The sequence below is a fragment of the Notamacropus eugenii genome, chromosome 4 (genome assembly GCF_028372415.1).
Source record: "Notamacropus eugenii isolate mMacEug1 chromosome 4, mMacEug1.pri_v2, whole genome shotgun sequence".
NCBI lineage: Eukaryota > Metazoa > Chordata > Mammalia > Diprotodontia > Macropodidae > Notamacropus > Notamacropus eugenii.
The window spans coordinates 193,039,656-193,055,981 of NC_092875.1; positions in this window are offsets into that span (position 1 = coordinate 193,039,656).

A 16,326-nucleotide genomic window follows, 5' to 3' on the forward strand; every position below is an offset into this window, starting at 1 on the left:
TCTTTCCACTACATCATTCTATATCTCAAAAAGCATCCTGTCTATAACACACCCAATGAGGAGACATCTATCTTCACTTCTTGTGTGTTTGTCCTTTGTTGCTGAGGAAGACCTCGGAGGAATGGAAAAGGAAGACCATCAGAGAAATGATGACATGACTTGCACTTGACTTTGTTTTGAGTGAGGGAGGGCTGTGCAGGTCAGCAGCCTCACTTCTCCTCCAGAGCCATCTGAATCCAGTGACCAGATATTCATCAGGATGACTGGAGATGACCCATGATGAGGCAATTGGGGTTAAGTGACTCGCCCAAGGTCACACAGCTAGTGAGTGTCAAGTGTCTGAGGTAAGATTTGAACTCAGGTCCTCATGACTCCTGCACTGATACTGTATCCATTGCACCACCTAGCTGCCCCGGTGTGACCTTAGTGAATTGCTGGAAATATCTTCTGATGTAAATAAGGGGGTTACTCTCGATCACTCCTGGGGTCACTTTCATCTCTTGAGCTCTAAGCCTGTGATCTCAGAAGTGTTTAGGTCCTTAAAACATGCTTAGAGCTAGGTCCACATTGACCATGTCTTAGAGGGGTGAGCAGGAAGGCAGTGGTGAGGTAAAGGGGTGGGGGGATAAGAGGGGATATGCCGTGGTTTCCAGGCAGAAGTGGGTCATTAAAGGAAGAACAAGATCAAGAGGCTGTGGTGGCTAGGGCTTGGGACAGTAGAAAGAAGTCTAGTTTTCTGGAACTGAGAGACTTGGGTAGCTTCATGTTGAAGGGCAAAAGCGTGAAATCCTGACCCCAAGGGTCAATGGATTTTGTTTTCCTCTACAAAACCAATTCTCTGGGATAAAAGGCTTGACTGGGGTGGGGGCAGGGGAGAGGGGGTCTCCAAGAGGTCCCATGGAATGACAGATTTCATAGACATGGCAATGCTATTGGCTGTGACTGGATGGCTGCCCCCTTGCTAGGATCTGTCCAGTCCCAAAGACCTGTCAGGAGCCTAGACCCAGAGGAGGTCAGGGTGCCATCTCTCCAGTCATAGTTGGAGCCCTCTTCTGTAGCTCTAAGGATCAGCCACTAGCTCTCCACGGTGCTAAGTCCCACCATGAAAGCTACTTCTAAGCCATGCCTGAGAAGATTATTAGATACATATATAAGCAGTGCTAACAGGGTTCACCAGAAGAATGAAGTGGAAAAGAGAACCCAACGTATATCAGAGACAGATGAAAATCATAAAAGCAGCAGGAAGGTACCAGAAGGTGGTGGCTATTCTAGGAGCATGACTGTGGCTGCTCAGAAGGGTATGACCAGAAGTTCAGCTACTCCATGGGTGCATGGCCACTTCTTAAGTAAACATTCTCAGAAGCTCATTTGGTGGGAGGACAAGAACAGCTAGGTGGAAAAGAGAAGACACTTGCTTTGGGAGGTAGAGGGGATGAGCTTAATACTCATCATGACGTGTGTAGGGTTATATGTGAAAATACTGCAGCTGCTAGGTATTCCTGGGAGAGAGAGAAGGCCAAGGCACCCTGTCTTTTAGTTCCCAGAATTACCTGGGCAGTGACTGTCTAAGGCAGCCTCTTCAGCTTATGCTAGCTCTAATGGTTTTGTTGGATGAAAAGTTTGGGCTTCTTTTACATCCTCTGTCCTAAATCTGCCTCCCTGTAACTTCCAATCATTATTTTAATTTAGTGTTTTTAGGAATAAATAGGACAAATCTCATCCCTCATTCACAAGGCAAATCTTCAGATATGAGAATACAGTTATGGTGTTGCCTCCAAGTTTTGTCTCTGTAAGGCTGAACATCCTTTATGCCTTTATTTGGTTCTCACATAGCATGATCTCAAAAAGCCTGTCACCATACCAGTTGACCTTCTCTGGATTTATCAAATAAAATGTGATACCCAGGACTAAATACTATTCTCCAAATATGGCATGACTGAGGCAAAGTACAGTGAAACTGTCACATCCCATTTTTGACACCAGATTTCTCTCACAAGAGTCTAAAATTGCATTGGCTTTTTTGGTTCCCATAGCACAGTGTTGATTCATGCTGAGTTCACAGTCTACTAAAAGACCTAGATCTTTTTCAAAGGTATTGCCATCCCATCTTTTATTTATGAAGCATTTTTTTAAACCAAGTGGATGATTTTACATTAATCCTTATTAGATTTCATCATATTAGATTTGTCCCAATTTGTCTAGGCTGTCAAGGTACTTTCAGATCCAGACTCTGTTCTCTAATGTGCTAAGCCATAAATCCTCATTCTATGTAATCTGATAATTTGATGAGTATTCCACCTATGTCTTTATCAAAGTCATTGATAAAAATGTTAAGTACTTTTGTGTGAAGCACACATTCCCAGGGTACTATACTGAAGACTGATTCTGAGTTAATTTCAGACCTCAGAGATTACATTTTGAGTGTGCATTCAACCAATTCAACCAAGTAAACAAGCATTTATTAAGTACCTATTGTGTGCCAGACACCATATTATTCAGCTAGACCAGGTATGCACAACATAAAGCCTGTGGGCTGCTTTTGACCTGCCAAAGCAGCCTCCGGGCGATATGTTGTGCAGGCTTGTTTTACATTCTCTCCACTTTTCATGGGACACCCAAAATCCTTTCATGGGCTGCAAGTGGTACACTGGAACAAATGTTATGCAGGCCTGAGCTGGACATACAAAAAAAAGCAAAAATAGTCCCTTCCCTTAAGGAGTTCACAGTCCCATGGGGGTGATAATTTGCAAACTATTCCTAAGTAAGATGTTTACAGGATAAATAGAGACAACCTTAGAAGGAAGGCTCTAAATTAAGGGAGGAAAGGGAAGGCTTCTTATAGAAGTCTGAATGATAGTTGAGATTTGAAGGAAGCCAGGAAATTGAGCAAATGAAGATGAGGAGGGAAAACATTCCAATCAGTGAAAATGTAGGGAGTGAAGAGATTGAGTGTTGTGTTTGAGGACCCAAGAAAGCCAGTATCAGTAGATCGTAAAGTAAGTGGAGGGGAGTGGAAGAAGATATAAAAAAAATTGGAAAAGAGGATAATTGAGTATATATAAGAAATGTTGTGAAGGTATAATCAACAGGAGTTGGCAACAGAGTAGATACAGAGAATGAGAGAAAGAAATAGACAGGCAAAGAGAGAGGAGTCAAAGATGACATCTAGGTTGTGAGCCTGGGTGACTGGCAGGATAGTGGTGCTCTTAATAGTAAGAGGAAAGATAGGAAGAGTGAAGGTTTTGGGAGGCAAGATAATGAATTCATTTTTGGACCTTGTCTATAGGAATAGCATGAAAGATTTTCAAACGCTTTGCTAAAACCTACGTAAACAGTTCTCAACAGCATGATCCTATTAATCTTCACTTCCTTTCTTAGTTCACTACTCTCCCCATAAAAATACATTCTATTTCTAAATAAAAAGGGAAAAAGGAAAAGAGCCTATATGTTCTAAAATGTTTATAGCAGCTTTCTCTGTGGTAACAAAGAACTGGAGATTGCGGGGATGCTTGTCAATTGGGAATGTCTGAACAAGTTGTGGTATAAGATTGTGAGGGAGTACTACTGTGCTATAAGAAACAATGAGCTCTTATACACAGCAACAGCAACATTGTGCAAAGAACAGCTGTGATTAGCTTACTCTTCTCAGCAACACCATGATCCAAGACAATTCCAAAAGACTCATGATGGAAATGCTATCCACATCCAGAGAAGGAACTATGAAGTCTGAATGTAGATTGAAGCATACTATTTTCACCGTTTTATATTTTTTTGGTTGTTCCTTTTCTTGGCTTTTCCCTTTTGTTCTGTTTCTTCTTTCACAGCATAACTAACGTGGAAATATGTTTACATGATTGCACATGTATAACCTATATCAGATTGCTTGTCATCTTGGGGAGGGGGATGGGATAGAGTGATGGAGAAAAATACTGAAACTCAAAATTTTATAAAAAATGAATATTGAAAACAAGCTTCACATGTAATAGAAAAAATAAATTACCATTTACAAAAAAACCAAATATAAGCTTCTTGAGAAAAGGGAATATTTTATGTTTTATTACAGTACCTGACACTAAGAAGGTGCTTAATAAATGTTTGTTGATTTGTTGAACTGAACTGAAGGTCCTTTTATATTTCAAGGCCCAATTCAGATTTTTTAAATGAACAGAGCATAGGGATGACACCACTATTTTAATAAATGTTAATATTGTAATATCAAAAAACAAGAATTGATGAGTTCAATGATTTTAGAAAAACTTGCACAAAATAATGAAGAATGAAATGAGCAGGACAGAAAGAACATTGTGTAACAGCAATAGAGTCTTAAGAATGAGTTTGAGTGAATAAGTTATTTTGATTTTAAATACCCAAATTAACTACAAAGGGCATGTGAAGAAAGACTCTGTCTACATCCAGAGAAAGAACTGAAAAATAGAAGCATGTGTAGAAAAAATTCACACACATACACAAACACACACACATACACACAAGCATACACAAACACACTCGTTTACATCTGTTATGTTTAATGGTAGCCATCTTTGGGGCAGGGTGGGGAAAGGAAATAAGGAAGAAAAAGAGAAATTTATGTGATAATTTTGTTGTATATTTGAAAGGAAGAGCACGTTGTTCATAGTAGCTATACTGTTTCATGTGTAATAATCTTTTTTGTACTATGTTATGAAAATGCTTGTTTTATTCCATAGATTAAAAATTGTTTTAAATATATTGTAGAATTTTCTAGGAATCAAAGGCAAATAAGAAGGTGTTTCTGTAGAGTAGATTTTGTCAATTCTACAGAAAATGTCCTCCTTCCTCTCCTCTAGTACTAGGAATAATGAATTCTTCTCAGATCATGCCTTTCTCCTCTCATGGGGAAAGCTTTGGGCTTTTACTTTGGTCACCACTTCTCCTTCTTCTTACTCCAATCCTCTTATCTGGGATAAGGAAGCAGAGACAGAAGGAGGGAAGCAGGGAGGGAGGGAAGGAGAGAGGAAAGAAGAGAGAGAAGGAGAAAGGGAATGGGAGAGAGAGAGAGAGAGAGAGAGAGAGAGAGAGAGAGAGAGAGAGAGAGAGAGAGATGGATTGCCCAGCTTGAGGTTGTCGACCCAACATGCTACAAATAATGAGACTAGTTCATGATATTTTACCCAGGCTAAAATTAGCCTGGTTCTTTCCCCTACAAAGTTAAGAGCTTAAAAATACTGATTATTAATAAAAAATTTTAAAGCTTGGAGCCTCCAGATCACAGTGACCTCTGGTCACCAGGCTAGAGATGAGGGTCCCTAACCTGTTCAATTCTGTGTGTTCAGATAGTCACTGATTTCCCCTATATGCATTCTCCACATGAAAAGACACACTTACAAAGCAATTAAAATCATCTTATCTTTATATAGAGAAAGTCAGCTTTGGTACTAATTAAAAGAGAAAGTGTAAACATAGCTTTAAAGAACAGAAAACTTTAGAACAGGAATTCATTCTCCTGGAAAGAGAGAGATAAGGAGATGAGAAAGAGGGGAAGAGGAAGGGAGGGGGGCATCATCATTGTCACCTGTCTCATCAAATTCAAACAGCCACAATGTCTCTCATCAGAGTGGCCTTGGCTCATCATTTTCCCTTTCTGCTTAGCTGTCAGTGGGGGAATATTATCATCTTGATTCCTCCCACTGCAGAGCTCACAAATCCTGGGGCTATGTAGTGGGATACTTCCATTTTGTTTTTTGTTAGCATTGCTCTGTCACCTTTTGCAGACCAATTCGAAAGCTCAGAATCCCAGAACTCTTAAGTCATTAATTGTACCAAACTGGTAAACTCTTCTATAGCTATATTTTGGTTATGAGTCCTATTCTACCAAGTCTGTGATATCTATTGAGGTCAAATTTACTTCCTTTCATCACACTCTTTAATATATCTTCTTGGTTATCTAAGTCCCATACTGCTTTTACTTTGTCTTCCATTAATTTCTGGTTGCCACTACTGTTCTTTTTCTTTTATTAGTTGCTCTCCATGGTACCACTTTAGATTTGGATATAGGAATTTTTCTGCTTTTACCATTTTTAATTTAAAGCTGGACTCTAGGCAAATAATTTTTACAAACCCTTGTCCACTGTACTCCCTCTCTACCCATAGTATCTTATAAATTGTAGTCTAGAAATCCATGTTCTGTTATATCTTCTTATCCAACTGTCCACTTCTCAAATATGTCTTCCTCATTGGAAGCCCTTGACTTCTACCTACAGCAATAATGAAAATATTTCTGGTGCCCTTAACATCTTCACTATCTTGCCCAAGAATTTATAATTCTTAACAATATTTTTCTAGACTCTTTTTCTGTAGTCTCATTTATAGCCACCTGAATCGTCTCTTACAACATACCTTAACCTATTAATGCCTCAAGTTTTCAATGCTCCCTGTCTCCTCAAGATTAGTATGCCTTGGTAGCATGTTGTTTCCCTGTAATAGAACACAAGCACTTTTAAGGCAGGGACTGTTTCATTTTTGACTTAGAAAGTCTAGTACCTAGCAGAAAGCCTGGTACATTGTTCAATCATTTTCAGCTGTGTCTGACTCTTCGTGACCCCACTTAGGGTTTTCTTGACAAAGATGCTGGAACGGTCTGTCATTTTCTTCTCCAGCTCATTTTACAGATGAGGAAATAGGAAAACAGGATTAAGTGATTATCTCAGAGTCACACAGCTAGTAAGGACAGATTAGAACTCAGAAAGATGTCTTCCTGACTTCAGGCCCAGCATTCTACCCACTGCACCATTCTCTTCCTCTGCAACTAGAAGAACAAACAAAGAATGAAAGGGTAATGACATTGAGACAGTTAGTAGAGGCTTCTGGGGAAAAGTACTAAATGCCCAATTTACTTTGCCAAAATTGTAGTAGTCTATAATAAGTGTTAGTATATGGTATTTAGAGAACCAGTGTGGTATAGGAAATAGAAAACTAGACTCAGAGTTATCAAGGCATGGGGTCCAGTTCTGTCTGTGACTTCTCAGTGCCCTGGACAGCTCTCCAAGTTAGATCTATTGTTCTCAGTCTACATTGGTAAAGGGAGTTTCCTTATCTGAAGTTCTCTATATTAAAGAATTCACAAGTCACTTTGTGCATCACTAATTCATAGCATCTCTCACCATTCTTTCCTATTGATGTTCACTCTCTCCCACATGCAAATATGCTCATGTTCCCGCAATGAGTCCTCTGCTCAGTTATTAAGACATATCCTATCTCAATAGTATCTTCATTTTAAATGCTCCAATTTAACAATTCATATCTTTTTTTTTCTCTTCCAGTCTTGTATATTGCCACATTCACAGGCTCTACAGGTACCCTATGAGTAGAAATCTTAAATATTCATAATGAATATTAAAAAGAAGACTTTTCCTTTCTTCTTCCCTACTTCTTTTCCTTCTAGAGGTAGCTAGTGGCTCTAGCACTAGACTGTGTCAGGAAAACCTGAGGTTGAATCCAGTCTCAGATGCTTACTAGCTGTGTGATCCTGAGCAAGTCACTTAACCCAATCTGCCTCAGTTTCCTCCTTTGTAAAATGAGCTGGGGAAGGAAAGGGCAAACCTTTCCAGTATCTTTACCAAGAAAACCCCAAATAGGGTCACAAAGAGTTGAACATGACTGAAACAACTAAACATATAACACCTATCTCTCAGAGTTGTTGTGAAGATCCAATAAGGCAGTATTATAAATACTTAGCATAGTTCCTGCATGGTAAATAAATATTTATTCCTTTTCTCTCCCCCTAAATTAAAAAAATAAAATATTTCCCTTACTGTTAAGGATCTCAGTTAGATGCTGGTTTAATTAAAAACAATTCACTGAAAAAATTAGAGAAAGAAGAAAACTTAGAAATCATATAATCCAGTAGTTCTCAAAGTATGATCTGGAGACCTGGGGGATCCTCAAGACCCTTTCAGGGGTCCATGAGGGCAGAGCTATTTTTATAATAATACAAACACATTTAAATTTCTAATATGACAAATACCAACAGACATAACCCACGTAAACGAATAAGCCCTTTGGGGGCACTTAATAATTTTTAAGAGTATAAATGGATCCTAAAAACAAAAAGTCTGAGAACTTCAAAATCTTGTACTACCCTCTCATTTTACAGATATTCTGAGAATCAAAAAGGTTGTGATTGCCAAAGGTCCTATCTCTCACAAATTATGTAGCCAGGACTACAAGCAAATTCTCTCCTTAATTCTATTCATGATGCCCTCTCCTTCACATCCCACGGCCTCATCTTTGAGTCTTCTCTTTTCCAAGCTGGACAAGGACAGCTCCTCTGACCTTCCCTCAATCATTGTCGTTGGTCACACAGAGGTTAAGCAACTCTGATTATAGCACACATTAACATGATGCACCCATTAACAAAGAGTGCTTCTTTATCAGTTGTGAAGCTATGGCACCCTGTGCCATCAAGCTGCAGGGATCTCTTATACACATTGTGCTATTTCCTCCAAAAGAAGAAAAGGTTTTTTCATTTACTTTGTCACTTTTGATGGAGTGCCATCCACTTTGACACTAAAGCTGGTGACTTTTCTATACACAAGTTTTGAATTTATTGTATCTAAATATAGGAGGCAAATCTATGTGGAGAGGAAGTATATATATATATATATATGTGTGTGTGTGTGTGTGTGTGTGTGTGTATGTATATGTATACACACATATACACATACATGTATACACACATATATTTATATATACACATATATATTTTATATCCATATGTGTATTTATATATATACACACATTTTATATATAAAATAGGCATGATAAAACTATTAAGAAAACTGGCTTTTAATATAGTGTACTTACATATGCATAGGACATAATAATATATAGATGGGTGGAGAGGTTGGCTAGCCTTCTTCTTGAGGTCATGATACTCAGGGACAGAAGAGACCTATGGGTATTAGATCATGGGGCCCAGGCCTCATCACCAGGGTAGGATATTATCCCCAAGAGAGGATGTCACTAACTCTTGATCTGAGACCAAAGGCCAAGGCTAAGTTTAAAGGAGTTTGAAAAAACATGTTCATCTGAGAAGCTGGACTAGTTCCATGGCTTTTCAAACTCACTTCCTAAACTTTCTTTTGAACTAGAGGGAGAGGGGGGAAAATGGGCCCACTCATCAGAGCCAAGTACTGCCATGTGCTTGCAGCATAACTAATTCAAAGGGGATATGGGAGGAGGGCTGGAATAAGGGAAAAGAGGCTCACTAGAAAGAGTTCTCAGGATCATTTCGGGGGGCGGGGGGGAACAGACCTGGGTCTCTGCTGCTGAGCCACTATAATGCAGTGAATTACTGTCAGTATAGAGTCCAATGTTAAAGACACCAAAACCAAATTATCTAGCAAAAGAGAAATCAGCATTCAGGGTCAGATTACCAGGCTGAGGTCAGAAACACAAAGATCAGAAGCAGAGACAGCAAACATGAGGATGGGTCAAAAATGTGAAAAGTCTGAGTTAGGTTCATAAGCTGAGGTCAAGAGTACAAGGAAATAAGAAGCTGTAGGCAAAACTGGAGAAACCCAAGGGTTCAAGCTCACAGACAGGAACAGAGGGGGAGAGAGGAAGCAAAGAGAAAAAATGTTGAATGAACCCACTGGATTTCTCTTTTTCCATCTGACGCTAGCTCAGAAGTTAACCCCTGAATTCACAGTCTGTTTACTTTCCTGCAGGATGATGATATCTTGTGCATCTCTCTATGGAGAATTCAAATCAGCAAATATTTTCTAAATGTTTACTATGTATAATAGTAATTTATTTAGAACTTCAAGATTTGCAAAGTACTAATACATTTATTATTTCTTTCAAGCTTCATAACAACCCTGTGAAATAGGTTTTATTATTATTATCATCTCCACTTATCTCAAGAAACTGAGACTGAGATAGGTCCAGTAACCATGGTTAGTAAGTGTCTAAGCAAGATGCAAACTCAGATCTCCCTGACTCCAATCCTCTAGCTGTATGGCGATAAAGCATCCTACCAGGTTAAGATGATATAAGGCACAGACCTCACCCTAAACAGATACACAAATAAACATGGTACTAAGTCTTGATTAGTACAAATGACAAATTCTCCTAAAACAGTCACATGTTTTCAAATTTACAGTATTCAAAATTATAACAGTGTAAAATATGGTGATTTGTTCCAGTGTGATGGAAATATGCAGAATGAATTCCACTAACACCACCTTTTCAAGGAAATTCTTTATTCACACCAAAAGGCACCTACATGTACCTCCAGAATATGACAGATTCAAAAGTGGGATTCAGACTTTGCTCTAGGAAAATTCAAGTGGACAGACAACCCTTTCAGATAGCAGGATCAAGGAAGGTTTAATTGAGGAGGGGACGTTTGAGCTGGGCCTTGAAAAAAGTGAATGATTTCAATGAGAAGAAATGAAGTGGTGAGATTTCCAAGCCCATGTCCACGCAGAAAATGTGGAGTGCATGTGAAATAAATTTGGGAAGGAAGGAAGGAAGGAGGAAGGAGGGAAGGGGGGAAGGAAGAAAGCAAATACACATTTATTAAGTACTTACTATATACCATACCCTGTGCTAAGGAAGACTGTTGCGGGCTTTAATTATCAGAATAAGTAGTAGCCCATAGGCTATAAAAGGTTTTCTGAGCAAGGGTCACATTTGCGCATTAGGACAATTATTTTGGCAGCTATATGAAGGATGGATTATTGAGCAAAAAGGTGAGATACTCAGAAGCCAAGAAGAAGGGTCCAAGTAAGACATAATGAGAGCCTGAATTGGGGTGGTGATTGTGTGAGTGGAGAGGAGGGAAATCAGTAAAAAGTAAGAGAATCCATTGATATTTGTGATCTCTGCGGATATGTACCCAGTGTAGAACAATTGACTATAGAGACTTTTGAAGCCATTTCTCAATGATTTTACAGAAGGAAGAAACTGAGGCCCAGAGGATGAAGTGACTTAGTGATTTATCAAAGATCACAAAGACAGTTTCAGAGTCAAATACAGGAAACATTTCCTCAATCAAGGAAAGATGTAAGTTTTATAGGAAGGCCAAGGGTATGTTGGTAAATGCTTAATAACCAGCTCTCCAGGGGAAAAAATGTATGCATTCTACACCTTTAAGTTTAGTCTGCATTATATCATTTTATCCATCATGTTCTTAAGTCTAAGTAATTGACAAATAATAAATCAAGTCCTGGTTTTTAGTGTTTGTGGCTTTCTGAAGTATAAATCCTCTTACTGAAAATTTAGTAATTGGCTTTCTTACACAGCTTGAACTGACTCCAGCACTGTATCTCTGACTGTCAAGCCTATATCTTGCCAAAGGTTCGTAGAATCCTACAACTTTGAATTGGAAGAAACTTTAGAGATATGTAGATCAAGTCTCTTATTTTACAGATAAAAAAATGGGGACTCATAGCTATGAGGTGACTTGACAAATTGTCAGAGAGGGGATTAGAACCCAGATCTTGTGCCTCGAAATCTGGTGCTCTTGCTACTTCATTATGCCAAGTCAATGTAATTTGACTGAGTTAAGTCACAGAATTGACTCCACTCCCAAATCAGACTAATGAAAAGCAAATGACTATCCTTCAAAATGTATCTTAATTTCACACAGACACCACCTGCTGCTATATAGATATCCAAGGGCAACCGACACTGAATAGTAAAGAACCCAGGGTGTCCAGGTGTCTATTTCCTCAGTGCCCAATCAAACTGTTTCCACCTTGTACAGGGATACTGTTGGAGCATACCGATGCTCCCGCTGCTTTCTCCTTCACACAGAGCCTGTTCATTTCTTTCTTAAAGGAGAGAAGGGAGGAGGGCATGAAGATGGAGAAAAACACTAAAAAAAAAAAAAAAGCCCAGAAACAAAAGAAAACCCTGCAGCTTTGATAACCAAGGACCTTGTCTAGAGGTTGAGCGAACGTCAGTCAAGGTTTGGGGTTTGTCTGGCGTGTGCGTGTGTGTGTCTGTGTCTGTGTGAGTGTGCGTTTGTGTGAATGTTGAACAGAGTAGCCTGTCAGAGCCTCATTTTCAATGATGCAAGTCTCCCCTAACTGATAACACTCTAAATAACAGGTGAGTGAGTCCTGGCAGGAAGGAGATTGTCTGACCTCATTGTTTGCCTTTTTCCCCCCTCTTTGTTCTTCACAAATAAAGGTTTTTTAATAAACTGAAAGGTCCCCCGCTCCAGCCTGATGATAAAGTGAAAGGAACCAGTGAGGTATGGTACAACGTGGTGCCGGCAAAGGAGAAGCTCATCAGAAAATAACAAAGGTGCAAGTTAAAGATAAGGCAGCTGTCAGAGATTAATCCTGCCCGCCTGATTGTTTTCTTTAATACCGAAGCCTGCAATAGCAAGCGATAAGTTTGCTGAGTAATTTGGTTTTGGGTGAGGAAATAAAATTCAGGTAGGCCCCATAATTGATTTCCTTTTCTTTAGTTTTCTAAACATTAAACAAACAAAAAAAATCCCACCCAACCTTGCTTTGACTATACTTTCTCTCTTTTAAGTTTTCCAGTCGTGTTCCCATTTCTGTCCTTCCTACAAGATCCCCATGCCCAGACAACTCCTTCAAGGAAGGAAAAGCCTGCCCATTGATACCATTAGGTATTAGCTGGTCAATTGAAGTTGAGTTATTTGACATATAGCTGCCTTTAAAATTTTTTTTCCATATACAATTTTGTGATCCTGGTACCCCAGGCTCTTCCCTTCTCCTACCTGCTGTGTGCTTACCTTGGACTGACCCTGGATGAAATTCAGAAAATAAAACCAAGTTAAGAGAGTCAAGGAAAGGAGACCTGAAACATCAGCCATTAATTTATAAAGCACTTAGTGTGTACTAGTCTTTGTGCTAAGTGATGGGGAAAAGAAAATAAGACAAAACCAAGGCTGAGCCCTGTCTGTCCAAATTCCAGCTCCAACAAATGGAAGTGGTACCTTGAATTTACCAATCCCCTGTTCCTCTGAGGAGTACAGAGCACTCTACATTCATGATTCCTCTCATTCTTCCCAATGACCTTGCTCTGAGGACAGAAGGAGACAAACTTTTTTTTTAACCTTTGGCATCCAGAGTCCATGGGCAAGAACTGGCCAAGACCACAAAGCTCTACTATGAACCTGGAGCTCCTACTCCCAGGCAGGGAGCTAAGATAACCAGACCTAGGCCCTCCTCCATATTGTGCAGGAGCACCAAGGGATACTTTAGTGGGAAGTTTTATGCCTGTTGTCCAAAGTAAATTCCAAATGCCTTCACAGTGAAACCCCACAAATTTGAAATCGGGAAAACTTTCAGATAGATCCGAAAGGAAAACAGAAACAATTTATCAGTGATAATGAAAGTGATGGTTCACCAATGAGAAAATAGTCTGCGTGTGCATGCGCACGTGTGTGTGAGCATGCACGCATGCTTATGTGCTCATGAGAAGCCAGCATCAGCAGAGCCTTATTTATTGTGACAAAATGAACAGCCCCCAGGTTGCTCATCCAGCAGCTAATTTCTCATCTTATCTATTATGTGAATGAGATGGGAAAACAGTTTCCTGTTTTTCACAGATATCGCTAACATGAAAGATACAGAATGAATTCCCTTGAAAGCCATGCAGTCAGATCCATCCACTGACTCATTTGTTTCAAGGGGAGGAATTAATTCCATCAGACCTGCTCTACTCTCTGATGGAAAAAGCGTCTGGAAGCCACCTTACCAAAGCCTCTCTGCTGCCAAAAGTGGCTAAAAAGGTTGATAGACCCTTTTTGGTTTTAATGCTTCGTTACTGGTAGCACTGTAGAACATGTCTCCCCAAGAGGTCAGTCATAAGCAACCATTTGATCTGGTTGAAGCTTTACCTGGTTGATCCCCAAGGTAGAAGTTACAGATTGTAAGGATTCCCAGGAGGTCAGGGAATGCACCCAGAAGGCTTTTTACTATGTCTCTACCTACTCCATATCCTCCCTTGCTCACCCCAACCCTTCCCCAACCCTGCCTTCCAACAGGAATAATGAAACTTCTAAAAATCAGAACTATCTCCCTCCAAAAGAAAAGGCTAGAGATTCCTACTTTATTTTTCCCCTTGGAAAAAGGTATGTCATCCTCCTCTAACAACATAAGATAATATGTCTGGGCAGCTAGGTGGTGCAGTGGATAGAGCACCAGTGCAGGAGTCAGGAGGACCTGAGTTCAAATCTCACCTCAGACACTTGACACTCACTAGCTGTGTGACCTTGGGCAAGTCACTTAACCCCAATTGTCTCATCCTGGTCATCTCCAGTCATCCTGATGAATATCTGGTCACTGGATTCAGATGACTCTGAGGAGAAATGAGGCACAGTCCTCCCTCACTTAAAACAAAGTCAAGTGCAAGTCATGCCATTATTTCTCTGATGGCATGGTCTTCTTCAGCAGCAAAGGACAAACACACAAGCAAGATAAGATGTTTAGATCTTGAAGAGACATTGCCAGCATCATCTGTGGTGATTTCTAGAATCTGAGACAAGTTTAGTTCAGTGTTCAGTGCTGCAAAGGGATCTGTCTAAGGTATGTAGGTCCTCCCAAGGTATGTAGGTTTTCGTTGAGAAACTGGAAGGTCGGAGTATTTGAAAAGGGAAGGTTGAAATAAACAAGACCATGAGATAGACATTCAATTTACTGGAGAAAAGGAAGAGTGGGAGATGCAAAGACTGATCAATCAATGAGCATTGTTGAACACCTACTATATTGCAGGAGCCATGCTGGGGGAAAAGGTTGTAAAGACAAAAGAAAAAAACAAAGAAGACAAAAGATCCCTGCTCTCCAGGAGCTTACAGAGGAGAAGTTCATGTTTTCCACTAATTCTAACAGTTTTTTGCCTTGTTCATCATGATCTATCTTGACTATGGTCACTTTGATGCCAATTAACGGTATCAGAGGAAGGGTCTGAATGTAACACTAAGGACTAGGTAGATTGTCAACTCTCCTCCTGGCCTTGTATGTCAGAAGCATAAGAGAAGTAACCAACTTTGGAAGGGGTGCCAATAAATGTAATGACTTCAGGAGAAATCTAGTGCTCAATGAGACTCAATGGAAGGTCTGTGAAATGGCAGGAGGAGAGTTTGATAGCAGTGGAGAAGGTGCCAAGTGTGGTGGCCCACACCTATAATCGCAGCTACCAGAGAGGCCAAGCCTGGTGACTCTTTTGAGTTCTGGAGTTCTGAGCTGTTGTGGGTGTCAACACAAAGTCTGGCAATGATAGGATGGACCCCTGAAAAGATAGGAGAGTCACTGGGCTGCCTAAGAATGGAGCCAACTGGCCCTAGTTGGAAACAGAGCAGGCCAACCAATTTGTAACTATTTATTAAGCTCCTCCTATGCACCAGGCATTGTGCTAAGCTCTAGCGGTACAAAAAGAGGCAAAAGTCATTCCCTGCCCTCAAGGAACTCACAATTTAATGGGAAGACAGCCAGCAAGCAAATATATACAAAAATGCTATGTATAGAATAAATAGTAAATAATTAACAGAAGGAAGGCCTCAGAATTAAGAGGGATTGGGAAAAGCTTCCTGTAAAAGATGGAATTGGAGGGTTTTAGGATTTTAGGTTAAAGCTCCTGTGCCAATCAGAGTGGAATTGAGTTTGTGAAAAGCCCCCAAACTTCAAACCTGAGTGATATAGGGAGACCTAGTCCTAAAAAAAAAAAAAGTGAAGGAGAGTTCAAGAGGGCATGGTAGAAAGGGAGAGAAGGGGAGGATAGAGCCTGGGGAAGACTGGCTAGGCAATGAGGGTCTGGCTGAGTTGGATAGGGAGGAGAGTATGGGGAAAAATAGCAGAGATTCAAAGGTTGGGGGAAGGGAGACAACCAAGGGAGAGATGTTTTGATCTCTTGTTTAGTCAAGGAGGGAGAGGGTGGGGCCTTTGCCTTCCCTGCTTCCCTGGTCTCCTCATCCTCCTCCAGTTGCCTTCTCCTCAGACACTGCAGGGCTTATAAGGCAGCAGATTCTAGGAACTTACAGATAAGTATATGTCCACACACATATGTAAATATATACATATATGTGTGTATATATATTCTAATATGATCCTTATAACAACCCTTGTAGATAAATAGGTTAGATAGCATCCTTTTCCTCATACAGATCATAAACCTGAGGCTCAGGGAGGTAGTAGCTTATGAAAGGTTATATAACAGATAAATGGCATCACTGGAATTTAAACCCAGCTCTTCTATTTCCAAGTCCAATGATTTTTCCACTATATTATGAGCCTGAGAATAAGACCAACCTTTGAATATTAAGGACTGTTTTCACTATAAACCAAACACACTGCCTACCAGGAT